A 15,060-nucleotide genomic window follows, 5' to 3' on the forward strand; every position below is an offset into this window, starting at 1 on the left:
CTGGTCTATTAAGTGAGCTGCAGGCTCAAAAGAAGATAAATTCCTAAGAAATGACAACTAAAACCAGCTGTAGTGTGTTCTCTCTCTCTCTTTCTCTCTCTCTCTCTCTCTCTCTCTCTCTCTCTCTCTCTTTCTCTCTCTCTCTCTCTCACACACACACACACACATACACACACACACACACACACACACACACACACACACACTTTTACATTACTTTTCTTAACATATGTGTGAGGGTGTTCTGCCTGCATGAGGGAACCCTACCATGGCCAGAAGAGGGTGTTACAGGTGGAACTGGAGTTACAGGTGGTTGTTAGCCACGAAATGGGTGCTAGGAAGTGAACCTGGGTCCTGTACAAGAGCAGTAAGTGCTCTTAACTTCAGTGTCATCTCTCCAGGCCTTTAAATTCTCTCTTTAAAGTTTTTTATATCATGAAGAAGTTCATGAATTTTTGTATATTGAGTGTTTCCTGACATTTGGCTAGGTTTGGTTTTGGTTTCTGGAGGGGCTTGTTCTGTTTTTAATTAACTCATTTATTTAATGTGTATGGGTGTTTTGTCTGCATGTATGTCTGTGTGCCATGTGTATGTCCGGTGCTACAGAGGCTAGAAAAGGGCATCAGAGCCCTGTGGCTGGAGTTAGCTGCCATGTGAGTACAGGGAATTGAACCTGTGACTTCAGGAAAGAGCAGCCATCTCTTCAGCCCTTTGTTTTGTTTGAGACAAGGTCTCACTGTGTAACCCTGGCTGGCTTAGAAGTCACTATGTAGACCTAGTGGGCTTAAACTTGTGCAGATCCCTTCACCGTCTCTACCTTGCAAATGCTGGAATTATAAACGTGCTCACTAAAACCAGAAAAGTTTGAGCAGATCATTTGGAGCAGAAGTCAAGAAAGCTAGGAACAAACTCCAGGCGTCGCTAGGTTTGACCTCTACTTGCTGGAAAGAGCTCCTCTCAACAGAGCAAAGAAATTTAACATAATTTTCCTGAAAGAGATACCTCACACTTATAATTTTGGATATTATAAAACTCAAAAGTATGTTGTTTTATTATGGAAAGAACAAATCTGAACCCACAGAACAAATTAAAAACAACTATCCGGATTTTGTGCAAGTAGACATTTGTAACACAGAACCTCCCTCATCCATTAGCCTCTGATGCAGTCAGGGCCTTTCTCATCAGAGCCAATGCAGGAACTGTCCCCAAAGGCTCAGGGACTACTCTGAGGTCAAGGACCTAGCCTTCAGTAGAAGTCAAGTCTGCTTAACAAGCCCCGCTGGGCTTCCTCTTCTCCTTTCACAGTGCCCTGTCCTAGGGGGTCCAAATTCTCTTCTTATCTACAACATGAACACACCAGGCAAGGCCTTGAAGAAGGTTTGCAGCTGACCAGTTCACCTCTAACTCTACCAGCCCTTTCCTTCAAGTGAAGAGGGAGACACTGATGTCCACTGATGTTGGTGATGACAACTATAATTTTTTTAAAGCTTTTTTTTGGGGGGGTGCTTAGAGACAGGGTTTCTCTGTGTATCCCAGGCTATCCTGGAACTAGATCTGTAGAACAAGCTGGCCTCGAACTCAGAGATCCGTCTGCTTCTGCCTCCCCAGTGCTGAGATTAAAGATGTATGCCACCACTGACCAGCTGACAACTAGAATTTATTTAAAACATATGCAGGCAAAACACCCTCACACATATATTAAGAAAAAATAGTTTAAAATAGTTTGTGTGAGAGAGAGGGAGAGACAGAGACAGAGACAGAGACAGAGAGAGAGAGAGAGAGAGAGAGAGAGAGAGAACACACTACAGCTGGTTTTAGTTGTCATTTCTTAGGAATTTATCTTCTTTTGAGCCTGCAGCTCACCTAATAGACCAGGCTGAGTGGCCAGGAAGCCCCAGGTATCTGTGTCTCCATTCCCAGTCCTGAGACTATAAAAGCACATGCCATTTTTGCACTGGTCTGGGGATCCAACTCTGGTACTTTACCAACTAAAGGTCTCCTCAACATTATCTCATTCATGTATATATTTATAGGTCAACTATACAAGGCACAGGCAGATTCCTTGAGACCAATCAGAACACAGCTTCCTCTGGCTGGGCAGACGGGAGTGGGGGTGTAGGAGTGTGGGGGTGGGAGTGGGGGGAGGGAGGGTGAAATAACAAAAGTTTCATGCTCCTAGCTGGTCGGACTGAGCCACAATCACAGTTTAATTACTAACTGGCCAGGCTCCTTGAAAGCCAAAAGACAAACTCCTGTAGTAATGAGGGTATTGTGAAACTGCAGGGAGAGGATCTGACTATAATAATAGACTGCTTTGTGCAATTTCAGAAAACCATAAAGTTTTCTGCTATTCCTACACGTGTGGCTTTAAAAGTTGAAAAGGAATATTACACCTTGCAGGGCGTGGAACAATAAAGAATATTATAAGTTACTTGAGACAGCTACACTATATTCTCGCATTCAAGGGAACCAGGTGAGGGCTGTTGATTACTTTCAAAGGGTTTACTTGAGTACAAGTAATTTAAGTAGGTCAGGACAAATTCCAACGTAAACTTCCTGTTAATCTCAAATCACTGTCCCTTCTGTATCCCAACAGAGCTAAGTAACACTTATTAAGTGTTTGTTGTGGACAGAGCACTATTTCAGAGCTTTGTGTGTGTGTGTGTGTGTGTGTGTGTGTGTGTGTGTGTGTGTGTGTGTGTGTCTGTCTGTCTGTCTGTCTATCTGTCTGTCTGTCTGTCTGTCTGTCTGTCTTTAATCCTTACAACACTCTTCTGGGGATCTGACGCCCTGTGCATGCTAAGGCAAGCACTCTATACTGAACTATATGATCACAGCCCCACGGCTTTGGTTCTTAGAGTCAGGGTCTCACTCTCTGTCTGCTTCCTAGTCATTGAAATGACCAAGCTGGCCTCAAACTTGTGATTCTCCTGTCTCTGTGTAAGTGCTAGGATGATAGACCTGTGTTACCTCCACCCCAGCTCTCACAACAATCCATGTTAAAGTATTCTAACCTTCATGCAGATGATGAAACTGAGGCAAAGCATGTGTTGCCCAAGGTCACAAAAACTAGAAGCAAGGGACTCACTAGTCTGGAATTCATAGCTCCATCAGAGGCAGTCCACCTTCTACAAAAGGCCGCAATAAACCTTTGGATACGCTCTTGGGACTCTTCCTAAAACAGTCATGCACAAACAAGTCTTAATTAAGTAAGAAAGTGCCAACCCACACACAAAGTTTCTATGTAACAGATTTCTATCTTAGTGATATCTAACAGATTTATGTCTCAGGATTGCTGGCCTCTCAGATAGCAATACACTCCTGTCCTAAATACCAGCTAACCAACTACGCTCTGGTAACAGCCTTCCTTCTCACAAGTAAACTATCAGAAATGACCACTGAGTAGCAGGAAACTAACACATGAGAACATTTAAAGAACCAAGATAAAACAAACTACCTAGACAGGCTAGGGTTCAAGCCACACACCCCCATTCTTCTTGACGGTGGGTATAAAATCAGAACCATCTTTTACCTAATATAAAAGTTGTTTTTTTAACACAAATTATGCTGGGGCTAGAAAGATGGCTCGGCAGTTAAGAGCACTGCTACCTGGCAGAGGACCCAGGTTAGATGCCCAGCACCCACAAGACAATTCACAACTGTTAACCCCAGTTCTGAGGGAAACCAACACCCTTATCTGGCTTCCTCTGCACCAGGCATACATGTGGTGTGCATACATAAATACAGAAAAAACACTCGAGCACATAAAAAGAAAGTGTTTAAAAAGACAAATTAAGCTGATGAATAAATGAGAGAAATAGCTTAAAAGAAAGGCTGAAAGATGTGAGGGCCAATCTTAATTGTCAACTGGACACAGCAGGGGAGAGGGAACTCCACTGAGGAACTGCCTCTGGGTAGACAGGCCTAGAGGTGTGTCTGAAGACCCAACCCACTTGGGAACCCAATCCACCTGGGAAGTGCTACCCCTGGGCAAGCGGTCCTGGGGTGTGAAAGAAAACAGGTTGCAAACAAACAAGCAAACAAACAAAAAACTAACTAACGAATAAACAAAGGCAAGCAACCCAGGTCTCAGCTTTAGTTCCTGCCTTGATGCCTTTGATATGGATTGTAAGCAGATAAACCCTTTGTTCACCAAGTTGCTTTTGGTCATGGTGTTTATAATAACGAATCGAAAATCAGAACACAATCAGCACCAGGAACATGGGGTACTGCTGTGATGGTCCTGATCGTGTTGGGTTTTACTTTATTTTTGTCTTTTGGGGGATGGGGTAGTGAGGTTGGGGGGTGGTAGAAGTATTTGGAACTTTGGTCTGGAAATGCTCACAGCTTTGAAAGCTGTTCTTGAAAGAATGTTGAGAGAAATGCAGGCGGTGGAGACCTGGCCTGTGAAGTTTCAGAGGAAGCAGGGGCCGTTTCTCTGTCTCAGGTAAGGACCTTTGGAACCGGAACCTGTGCTTCACTGACCCCAACAGGTGCTGGCTAGCTGAGGCTGAAAAAGATGCCGATCTGTATCTTTACGATGAAATCTTCTGGGAAGAACTTCCTCAGGGCCAGCACACGGAAGCTAGAGCCTAGTAAGGAACCAAGGATGCATATCGAGCCCGACGATAATGTGGAAGAGAGACCACATGGTACTGGTTTTTCAAGGCATGAAGGTGTCAGCAGAGTAGCTGAGACTGGGCGATGTGAGAGGCCAGAGGCATGGTGGAGACTGCAGCCTCAGTTGCCCTGAGACTCCAGCAGAGTTGAGACACCAGGAGCGTGGGATAACTACTAAAGATGGTTGCAGGTGTGGTTCTGATCTTAAAAGAAAGGGGATGGGGAAGTGGGCTACCCACGCTTCTTGGAGCCTGACAACCATAAATGAGTCCCAGATGCTGGGCTCTGAGCTACAGGATTTGATTTATAGTGTTGGAACCAGGGGTTTGCTTTGATCTGTCACTGTGCTCTAGGTCTTCACTCTTGGACTAAGAACGCTTATCCCGTCTTCTTTGTTTTTCTTTTTGTAGACATGATTAAAGTGTTGGAAGTTATAGGGATTGTGAGCTTTTTAAAGTTGAAGCTGTGTTTTACATTGTGATATTGGCACAGGATCCTGGAGACAAGGGATATCTTATCGTTAGTATGGTGTTTTCAAGGCCTAACCATATTGTAGCATGAAATTATTATATTAATGGTTATGACTAATGTACCTTCCACATGTTTACTGGACATTTATACCACTTTTTAAAAGAAAGATATCATTTTGCTTACCCTTAGGCTGTTCTCTTTTTATTGTTACATTGTAAGATTCTTTACATATTCTAAATTAGCCCTTGAATATATATGGCCTGTAAACACTGTCCTGAATTCTATGGATTCTCTTAACATCCTAAAAGTTATTGGGGTTGGGGATTTAGCTCAGTGGTAGAGCGCTTGCCTAGGAAGCGCAAGGCCCTGGGTTCGGTCCCCAGCTCCAAAAAAAAGAACCAAAAAAAAAAAAAAGTTATTTTGCGCTCTCTCTCTCTCTCTCTCTCTCTCTCTCTCTCTCTCTCTCTCTCTCTGTCTCTCTGTCTCTCTGTGTGTGTGTACATTAGAATACTATAGTATGTGTTGAGGTCTCTCTTTCCTCCCATATGAGTTGCAGAGATCAAACTGACGTCATAAACCTTTTAAAAGGTGGGTGAAGTGCTTTACCCACTGAGTCACCTCACTGGCTTACTCTTCTCTTTCATTTTTACTTTTTAGAATTTTCTCTTTTTTCCTCTTTACTCTCTTAATGATGTTCTTAGATGCACAAAAGGACTTAGAGCTTTATGGGGCACTATCTATTTTAATCTTGCTTAGACTTTCAACTCCATGTCTTAAAACACATTGCCTGGTCCAAAGTCACCAACATATAAACACATTCTTTGCTGACATAGCTTATAGCTTTACATCCTGAATTTGCCTTTCCTGCATTTGTGTCCACTGAACGCAGTACAGGGTAGGAGGTCTGGCTCTGCTCTTTTCCTGTGACAACCTAGTTGTCCCAGCACTGTTTGCTGCATCTGTTGAAGACTCTCTCCCTCACTGAACTGTCTTGGCTTGCTTGTCCATCCTAATGTTTAATATTTAGAATCATGGTGGGAATCATGGCAGTGTGCAGGCAGACAGGTGCTGGAGGAGCTGAGAGTTCTACATCTTGGTCAGAAGGCAGTCAACAGAAGACTGTCCTCTTCATGCAACCAAAGGCCAGTGTCTTCCGAACTGGGCAGAGCCTGAGCATAAGAGGATCCCTCACAGGCCACCTCCACAGTGACACACTTCCTCCACCAAGGCCACACCTATTCCGACAAGGCCACACCTCCTAATAGTGTCACTTCCCATGGGCCAAGCGTATTCAAACCACCACAGACAGGGTCTCAGAGTATTCTCTGGCTGGCCTAGAACTCACTATTATAAATTCCAGGCTGACCTGGAATTCACAGAGAGTCCCCGGGCTCTGCCCCCCAAGTACTAGAACTTAGGGTGTGAAGCATCATACCAGGTGGTCTGCTAAAAACCAGTTGTTCTCAGCCTTCCAAATGCTGCAACCCTTTACTACAGTTCCTCATGTTGTAGGGACCCCTGTGATGGCTTTTATATGCTTGGCCCAAGGAGTGGCAATATTTGGAAGTGTGGCCTTGTTGGAGTAGGTGTGTCTCTGTGGGAATGGGCTTAAGACCCTCATCCTAGTGGCCTGGAAGCCAGTCTTCCACTAGCAGCCTTCAGATGGATGCTACCATGTTCCCACCTTGATGATACTGGACTGAACCCCTGACCCTGTAAGCCAGTCCCAATTAAACGTTGTCCTTATAAGAGTTGCCTTGGTCACGGTGTCTGTTCACAGCAGTAAAACCCTAACTAAGATAACCCCCAACCATAAAATTATTTGTGTTGCCACTTCCTAACTGTAACTTTGCTACTGTTGTGAATCATAATGTAAATATTTGATATGCAGATGGTCTTAGGTAATCCTGAGTTAAAGGATCATTTGACACCCTCCCCCCCAGGGAGTTACAACCACAGGTCGGGAACCACTAGTCAAAAACTAAATCTATAGGATAACTACATAATTTACACTATCTTTATGACTCATTCAAATATAAGCATACTAAAACAAAATATATTAATTAAATCCCATCATCTTTCGACATTTTACTGATTTTAGTTATTTAATATACTCTAATTTTCTATATTTTCTAATTTTGTTCTAAAGGTTTATTTATCAAGGGAAAAGCATAGCTTCACTGGTTTTGATTGTTTTGTGAATTGTTAGGACTTGAACCCAGCTCATGCTACTTCGGGCACTCCTACCACTGAGCAATAGTCCTAACCCAGACTGCGAATTTTAACATCTTAGGCCTTTTTATTTATTAATAGCATTAAGGATTTAGATGTACAATCTCTGTGGGCGTAGCTTACAGTCTCCACTCACATGCTTTCACACACAAGGCATCATCTTAGACCTGGCTGGGTTGGCAAAGTCTTTTCTTTTTCAAGGTTTTGTTTTTAATGATACGTCTGTCTGCATTTCTGTGGCAGGGAGGCACATGCCCTGAGCACGGGTGCCTGGAGGCCAATGGCATCGGAACATCCGAAGTGGGAGTTCCAGGCGGTTGTAAGACGCCCAGTGTGGGTGCTGGGAGCCGATCTCTCACACATACAGGGATAGAAACCCTCATACACAACCAGTGAGTCAGCAATCGGCCAATCAATTTTGTTATTAAAACGCTGAAGCATCATCCCTGCGGCCCACGAGGTTTTCTTAATAAAGGCATTCGCTATCACTCTCAAAAGCATGCATGCATGTTTTCACGCCTTCCTGTGTATGTGTAGGCTGTGTTTCACAGTAAAACAACAGAAAGCACGTCCAAGTGCCATCACTGTGAGCTGACAGACAGCAGTAATGTCTCCCAAACGTGCGGCTGCGGCGAGATGAGAAATTAGAAGTGTGCGCTCTCTGCTTTGCTTTTGCTTCCCTCCCTCCCTTCCTTCCTTCCTTCCTCCCTCTCTTTCTGCTTGTTTGGTGTCTGAGCCATCTTCCTGCTTCACCCCCATGCGCTGAGGGTTGCAGGCAGGAGCCCCACACCTGCATCTCTGTCTGGCAGGAGCTTGCTTACAGAGACTTGAGAAAAGCCCTGTAAGTCAGAGCTGGATTTCTCCCCTGAAGCAACTGGAGAGGGAGCGGGGAAGAATGAATTTCATTCCAATGTTAGAGCTTAAAGAGAACGAACAGAAAAGATATCCCCCAAACGGCCCAAAGGGCCAGGCACACAGCCACTGCCTTTGCATATACGAATGTCATTAAATCTTTGTGGCAATCCTGCAAAATGACTATCAGCTGGCAAGACAGGAGACCTCACAAAGACTCAATAATTCCCCAGTGACTGGAGCCAGTTAGCAGACCGAGCACACAGTTCTCTGAAGATTCGTCACTGTGGGTCAAATGCATTAACTCATCGGTGGCAGACGACAGGGAGGGCTTTAAAAAGAACTTCCCTTCTGTGCTAACCGTCCTAATGAGGGAAACAACTAATTAAAGGGTCAAAGACCAGGAGACGCCCTGCAGGAAACATTGCTGGCACCCCCATGAAGGAGCCAACAGCAATTTTCTGAATTCTACACATAGTTAGCAATGTATTACTTTCATTATTAGGGAAAAAAAATACATCTGGTTTGTCTTACGGTTTACCATAAGGCAAGTGCTGTTTTACAAATATAAATTCCTTTAATCCTTGGAGTAACCCTGGGAGGAACCAGTATAACCAGATAACCAGCATCTTCTTTGCCTAAGGAAACCAAGGTGCCGGGAGAAAGTAACTTGCTCAAGATTTCTGCCCTGATAACAACCCTGTCAGGAAGCCAAGACCGCCACAGTCCAGGTGGTGCTCTTCATGTTCTCAGCTACTCGCTCTGGACTATCTGCTGTGTACTGCTCGGCTGGCACTGGGACGGCTCGGTGGAAACAGTGTTGGCTGTGCAGGCGTGAGGATCTGCAGTCAAATCCTGCAAGTCCATGCAAAAAGCCAAGGACGGCTACATGCATATCTGTACCAAGAGTCAGGGGACTGAAGGAGATAAAGTAGTGAGGAATAGAGCAGGACTCCTCTGTTCTCCACATACGAATGTAGGTGTACAACCTCAGGGCCCACAGAGAGGATAGAGAGTGTCATATCACACGCGTACGTGCGTATGTGTGCGTGCGTGCACACACACACATTTCTAAAATAAAAAAACATAAGCTATCAGTGACAGTATTGAATATGGAATTTCATCCTGAGGGTTGTATCACAGAAGCATGTGAATACTTAATGGCCAATATACGATCAGATCTGTTTGAAACTTTAAAGCCACCCTTAGTTAAATAATTTATTTATTATATATAGGGTTATAACTTATAACCCTAAGTTAAATATAGAGTAACGGTCTTAGCACAGAAAATAGTATTTGTCAAGTGTTTTGTTCTTGCACCCTGATAAAATTATTAACCACAAAGCCATCGAAAAGACTAACGTACTGACAATCCTGATGACCTGTGCGGTACTGCCCACTTGTTAACATTTAATCACAACTAAAATACCTATGGGGAATCACTCTTCCTGCTCCTCCTCTTTCTTCCCTTCCACCTCTGACAGCCCGTTACTCTCCCGGGAGCTCTCAATCACTGTATTTTTCCATTTCCCTCTGGATTTCTTGGAAGCCTGACAGACTGTCTGGAAAGATGAATTTTCCAACTCCAAATACACAGCTGCTCCTTCCAAGGCCAGATCCACAGTTGACATGGGCTGCCTGGTAGGCATCGCCCAATCGATTATTAATGCCTGGGAACCTCTGCATAGCCCAATCTCTTCCTTTCTACTGGAGGCTACTGAGCTCCAAAGTCTATGATCTTACAAAATACTAAATGAGAAATGAGTGGACACCTTATGATCATGTGTAAATTATATGCACACAGACAAAACTGGGCTGGAAATGAGTATTTAATAAACGGCCTTCTTGATTTACAGACCTTCACTACTATTTAATAATGATGATAGCAAACCTGAAGAGGTAACCACGGTCTGTCATCTTAGAGCTCCCCGCTACAATACAGAAAGGTGGTTCTCAGCTCAGTAAACAGGCTTAATGCCCCGCACTTCTGTGGCCTGCGGGTGAATCAGAACGTATGATGATACTATGTGCTACAAAACTGACTTCTGTATTTCTTCTATTTGTTGATTTAAAAATACTTAGCTGGGGCTGGAGAGATGGCTGTGTGGTTAATGAGTATTCTTGCAGAGGGTCGGTTCCCAGCAACCCTGGTGGTTAATCACCATCCATAACTCCAGCTGCGAGGACCAAGCGCCTTTCCTGGCCATCTTGGGTATCAAGCATGTGTGCAGTAAACGTATCCTACATGCAGGCCAAGCACTCACACGTGAATAAGAGGAAGGAATTCTGTACGGTTTTAACTTTATATACTATCATTGTGTGTGAGAGTAGGAAGGGGCATGGCAGGGCAGACAGTGAAGCTCAGAGGGACCCCCAGTCAGTCCTTACTTCTAAGAGTCAGGCTGAGTTCATCAAGCTTTCTTTCCCCTCTCACCCATCTCACTGGCCATCACCATTTTAAGATGGCCCTCATGTCCTCGTGTAGCCCAGGCCGATCCTGACCTGATCTTCCTTTGTCCACCTCCCGGGTTCTGGGAGTCAGGGCTGGAGTGCCCCTGTGAGCCTGGCCTGTATTTCTTTAAATAAGTCAGTCGCTATCCCATCTGGCAAGGGTTTTTCTCCATAAGAAAGAGGACCATCCCTGCTCATCGGGACATTAGATAGCCAACAGACATCATTGAACATATGATTATAAAGACACAGTTAAGAACATGCACACACACATATACAAAGAGAGAGAGAAACAGACACAGAGAGACACAGAAACTAAGAGACAGAGACAGAGAGAGGAGAGCTTTGGTAGATCTGGGCTGGGGAGAGTAGTTCACACCTTTAACTCCCAGCATCCAGAAGGTGGATCCAGGAGAATCAAGAATTTAAGGTGAGCCTTGACTACATAGCAAGTTTGAGGCTTGCCTAGGCTACGTGAGACCCTGTGTCTCAAAAAAAGTAAAAATAAAAAACTTGGTGGTGCTGACCTTATAGTCTGATTTATATAATTCATACAAAATATAACAAAGTATTATTAACCACAGTGTTGCACTACTTTCTAGTTTGGTTTATTCGTGTGATACAAAAACATCTCACTCGACAGGTTTATTATGAGAGGCAAATATGCAGAAACAAGTTGGAAAGTACTGTGCAGATACGTCACAGCAGCGTGGAGTAGCCAGAGTGCCTAGGACGGGTCTAACTAGGTCAAGAAGAAACGATCTCATGCTTCATCTCTGCCACGGCTGTCGGTAACAGCATGAATCACAGTCCTAGACACAGTTCAGCCTAAGTCACGTGCACTTGCACCCACCCTTCAGCTACAACTGCTTAAGTCCACAGTATAAGGAGCAGTGAACCAGCGGGCCAGCATCCCTTAAAAGGAAGACCCTCCAGGTATAGTGCCCTTACGACCAGCACTAGACAGGCAGAGGCAGGACGATCTCTGTGAATTTGAGGCCAGTCTAGTCTCCATAGGGAGTTTGGGACTGCCAGGGTTACATAGTGAGACCCTGTAAGGAGAAGAAAGAGAAGGAGGAGAAGGGCTATGAAGACAATGGGAACCACAAGCACACACATATACATTTTCTTAGTCAGGGTTAGAGTCACAGAGCTTATGGGCAGTCTCTATACAGTAAGGGAATTGGTTGATGACTTACAGTCTGTAGTCCAACTCCCCAACAATGGTCAGCAGCAGCTGTGAACGGAAGTCCAAGGATCTAGCAGTGGCTCAGTCCCACGAGGCAGGTGAAGAAGAGAGAGAGAGAAAACCTTCCTTCTTCCAATGTCCTTATGTAGGTCTCCAATAGAAGGTATGACTCAGATTAAAGGTATGAACCACCACGCCTGGATCTGGGACTTGCTTTGTCCCAGATGACCTTGAACTCAGAGAGCTCCTTGCCTTAGTCTCCTGGGCTTCATAGCCACTTTGCCTCAAGATCTCCATGCCAAGATCCAGGTCAGAAACTTGTATCTCCCAGCCTCAAGATTTGGATCACAGACGAGCCTTCCAATTCTGGATTATAGTTCATTCCAGATACAGTCAAATCGACAACCAGGAATAGCCACTACATACATGAACATGCACGTCCGCACACACACACAGCTAGACATGGTGGTAGTACTTGTCTGTTCCCAGCACTCAAGGCTCTCTCTCTCTCTCTCTCTCTCTCTCTCTCTCTCTCTCTCTCTTTCTCTCTCTCTCTCACACACACACACACACACACACACACACACACACACACACACACACAACCCATGAACACAGAGAACTACTTAAAGTCAACCTCCCCTCTACAGCCTTATATCAGCCTGTTTGCTCCTCTTTATACAGTCTTCAAGATCACAAATCTTTTGTTCTAAGACTTTAATTCATTTATTTTTATTAATTTTTCTTTATGTACTCTGAAAGAGCAGATAACGCTCTTAGCCAGTGAGCCATCTCTCCAGCCTAAGACTTTATTTCTTCATGAAATAGCTAAGTGGTTCTCAACTTCAAATCTAAAATAATACACCAGTATTTTTCATATTGACCTTTATGAGAAGCATCCCAAACGTACGAGGCTCAATGTGAGGTATAGCTGTGCCTGAGTAAAGCCACCATTGTCTCCTGTCACCCACTTCTGTGACGGTCTTCTCTACGAGTAATGTAACCATGACATATCAGCATTCAGGGGAGTAGAAGGAAAGCCCTTGTGGAAGATCTGGGTCTGTCTCCTAACTTTTCTAAAGATCTGTTTCATCTGGCTAATATGAACCATAGTTCCTCCGTGTATACAGAAAATAATGAGTTTAACACTGTAAACGATAAACCAGCAGGATAGAGTAGCACAAAGACCTTTTTTATGAATCAGTTCCAGCAAATATTCAGGTGAATGATAACTGCCTGCCCCTGGAGGTGTTGCAGATGAGGCTGCACTGTCACCGTGTGTCAGTAGGTGGCAGAGAGAAGAGAGGCTACATCTACGCTCAGCATTCTGACCTAGGAATGTCTGAATGATTAGTAGCCTAACACTCCCTGACAGAAGTGAGCCTGAGACAACCATCAGCCCAGTGCCAGTCAGGCCCAAAGAGTCTCCCAGGCAGAGAAGCAAGCCTAAGACTGGAAGAACCCCGCCTGGGACCGTGGCCCCTGGCAGGAGTGAGTCTGGGACAGACCAGTTGGACCCTTGGGCAAGCTGGTCAAGGAGTGAGACCAGAAGGACGCCGGACAAGAATCTGACCTGAGATGAACACCAGCCCAGAGCTGTGCATGCCCGGAGGGCACACAATGCTCAGGATGACCCCTGCCCAGGAGCCAGTAAGTGGTGGGAAAAGGGGAGAGAAAGAGAAACAGAAGGATGTGGGCACAACAAAGTGAGGCAGAACTGTAGACCTGAGGGTAGTGAGAAACAGTCTGATGAGAGAAGCTGGTGATGTTGCCTGTGACCATGGAAGGGTCCTGGCCTGTGCTACCACTGGGGGCCATGTCTGGGTTGATGGCCTTGCAGCAACAGGGCTCTGTTACCAAAGACCAGGCTGGTGTCCCTGGTCTGGGCTGCCACTCGGGGACAGGTTGATGTCTGAGGGCTTGCAGAACGGGCCCCTCTCCTCCCCTGGGAATTGTGGGAGAGCTGGTCTAGAGGCAGGAGAGCCAACCCCGCCCTAGTACTCCAGAGAGCAGACCGCACACTGCAGGAGTTGCAGGTGAGCTGGCCTTACGAGTATGAGCATGGGACAGTTGACCCTACCTTGTCTTTCTGTAGTGGACAAGAGAGTGATAACCTCCTCCCCCAACTCACCTGCAGCAAGTAGGAGACCTGCCCCTAGGGTCATGGAAGCAGAACAGGCCCTGTCCTTTACTAGCTGCTGCTCTCTGGAGAGCGGGCCCTGCATCACTCCTGGGCAGCATAGCACAGCTGACCCTGGGGGCAGGTGACCATGGGAGAGCTGACCCTACCACGTGTCTGCTCTGTGGTGACATGGGCAAGAGAGATTCCCCAACCCTGTACACACACCCTTGCTACCTTCGGCAGAGAACTGACACCAAGGTCATCAGAGCCAGAGAACTGGCCTTCCCCTCACCTGCTGCAGCAATCGGGAGAACAGGCCCCGTGTCTTGCCTGTGCAGCATAGTTAAGCTAGCCCTAGTTGTAGGGGTTGCTGATGAGCCATCCCTGAGAGTGTGAGCACAGGAGAGCGGGCCCTGCCTCTTGCCTGCTATGTTATAGCAAGGATTGGGGAGAGACAGGCTCCTCCCCTCCCTCATCCTTCACCATCTATGGCAGATGGGAGAGCTGCTCCCAGGACTGGGAGAGTGGAAGAATGGGTCATGTCCCTCACTAGCTGCAATGCTTGGGAGAACAGGGCCTGCCCCTCACCTGGGCAGCAGGGTTGTGGGCCGATCATCTCTCCAGCCCAGATCCAAGGCTTTGAATTGGCCCACTTAACTGAACTGCTGGAGTGCATGTTCTCCAGATTCAATACTGCAGGATCTCCATGACACAGGGTGACAACAAGATAGCCAAGAGGAATCCCAGTGAGGTTCCAGTACTGATAAAGTAGCAGAAGCCAGAGGCCTCGAACCACACCGACAAGTCGTGCAATGAACCTTGTTGAGCAAAGAGTATGGACAAAGGGAATATCGTGGGACACACCATGGCACACTACAACTTCTACAAGGAGAATTTTTCCTGTTGCAAAGGAGGTAGCAAGGGTGGAAGGGTAAGGTGAAAGGGAGGGGGAGATGAGTGGGATTCGGGTGTAAGATATGAAATTCACAAAGAACCAATGAAAGATTTAAAAATAATCGATATTCAAGAATATGAAACATTTTCAGCTTCATAAATGTGACAGAAATCACACCTCCTTGTTCCTAATGTCTACAAAAAGCTGAAGCTGAAGAGACCTTCAGGA

General features: G+C 45.6%; 1 protein-coding gene and 1 non-coding gene across 3 annotated transcripts in view; one reads left to right on the plus strand and one right to left on the minus strand.

Moving 5' to 3' along the window:
* Slc16a10 (solute carrier family 16 member 10) overlaps window positions 1–15,060 on the minus strand; it is a 113,035-nt gene that overhangs the window by 64,314 nt on the left and 33,661 nt on the right.
* LOC120099078 (small nucleolar RNA SNORA17) lies at window positions 13,051–13,181 on the plus strand. Its single transcript, XR_015646058.1, has one exon. It is a non-coding gene; the product is annotated as a small nucleolar RNA SNORA17 (small nucleolar RNA).

Source organism: Rattus norvegicus, chromosome 20, assembly GCF_021556685.1.
Source record: "Rattus norvegicus strain SHRSP/BbbUtx chromosome 20, alternate assembly SHRSP_T2T, whole genome shotgun sequence".
NCBI classification, from domain to species: domain Eukaryota; kingdom Metazoa; phylum Chordata; class Mammalia; order Rodentia; family Muridae; genus Rattus; species Rattus norvegicus.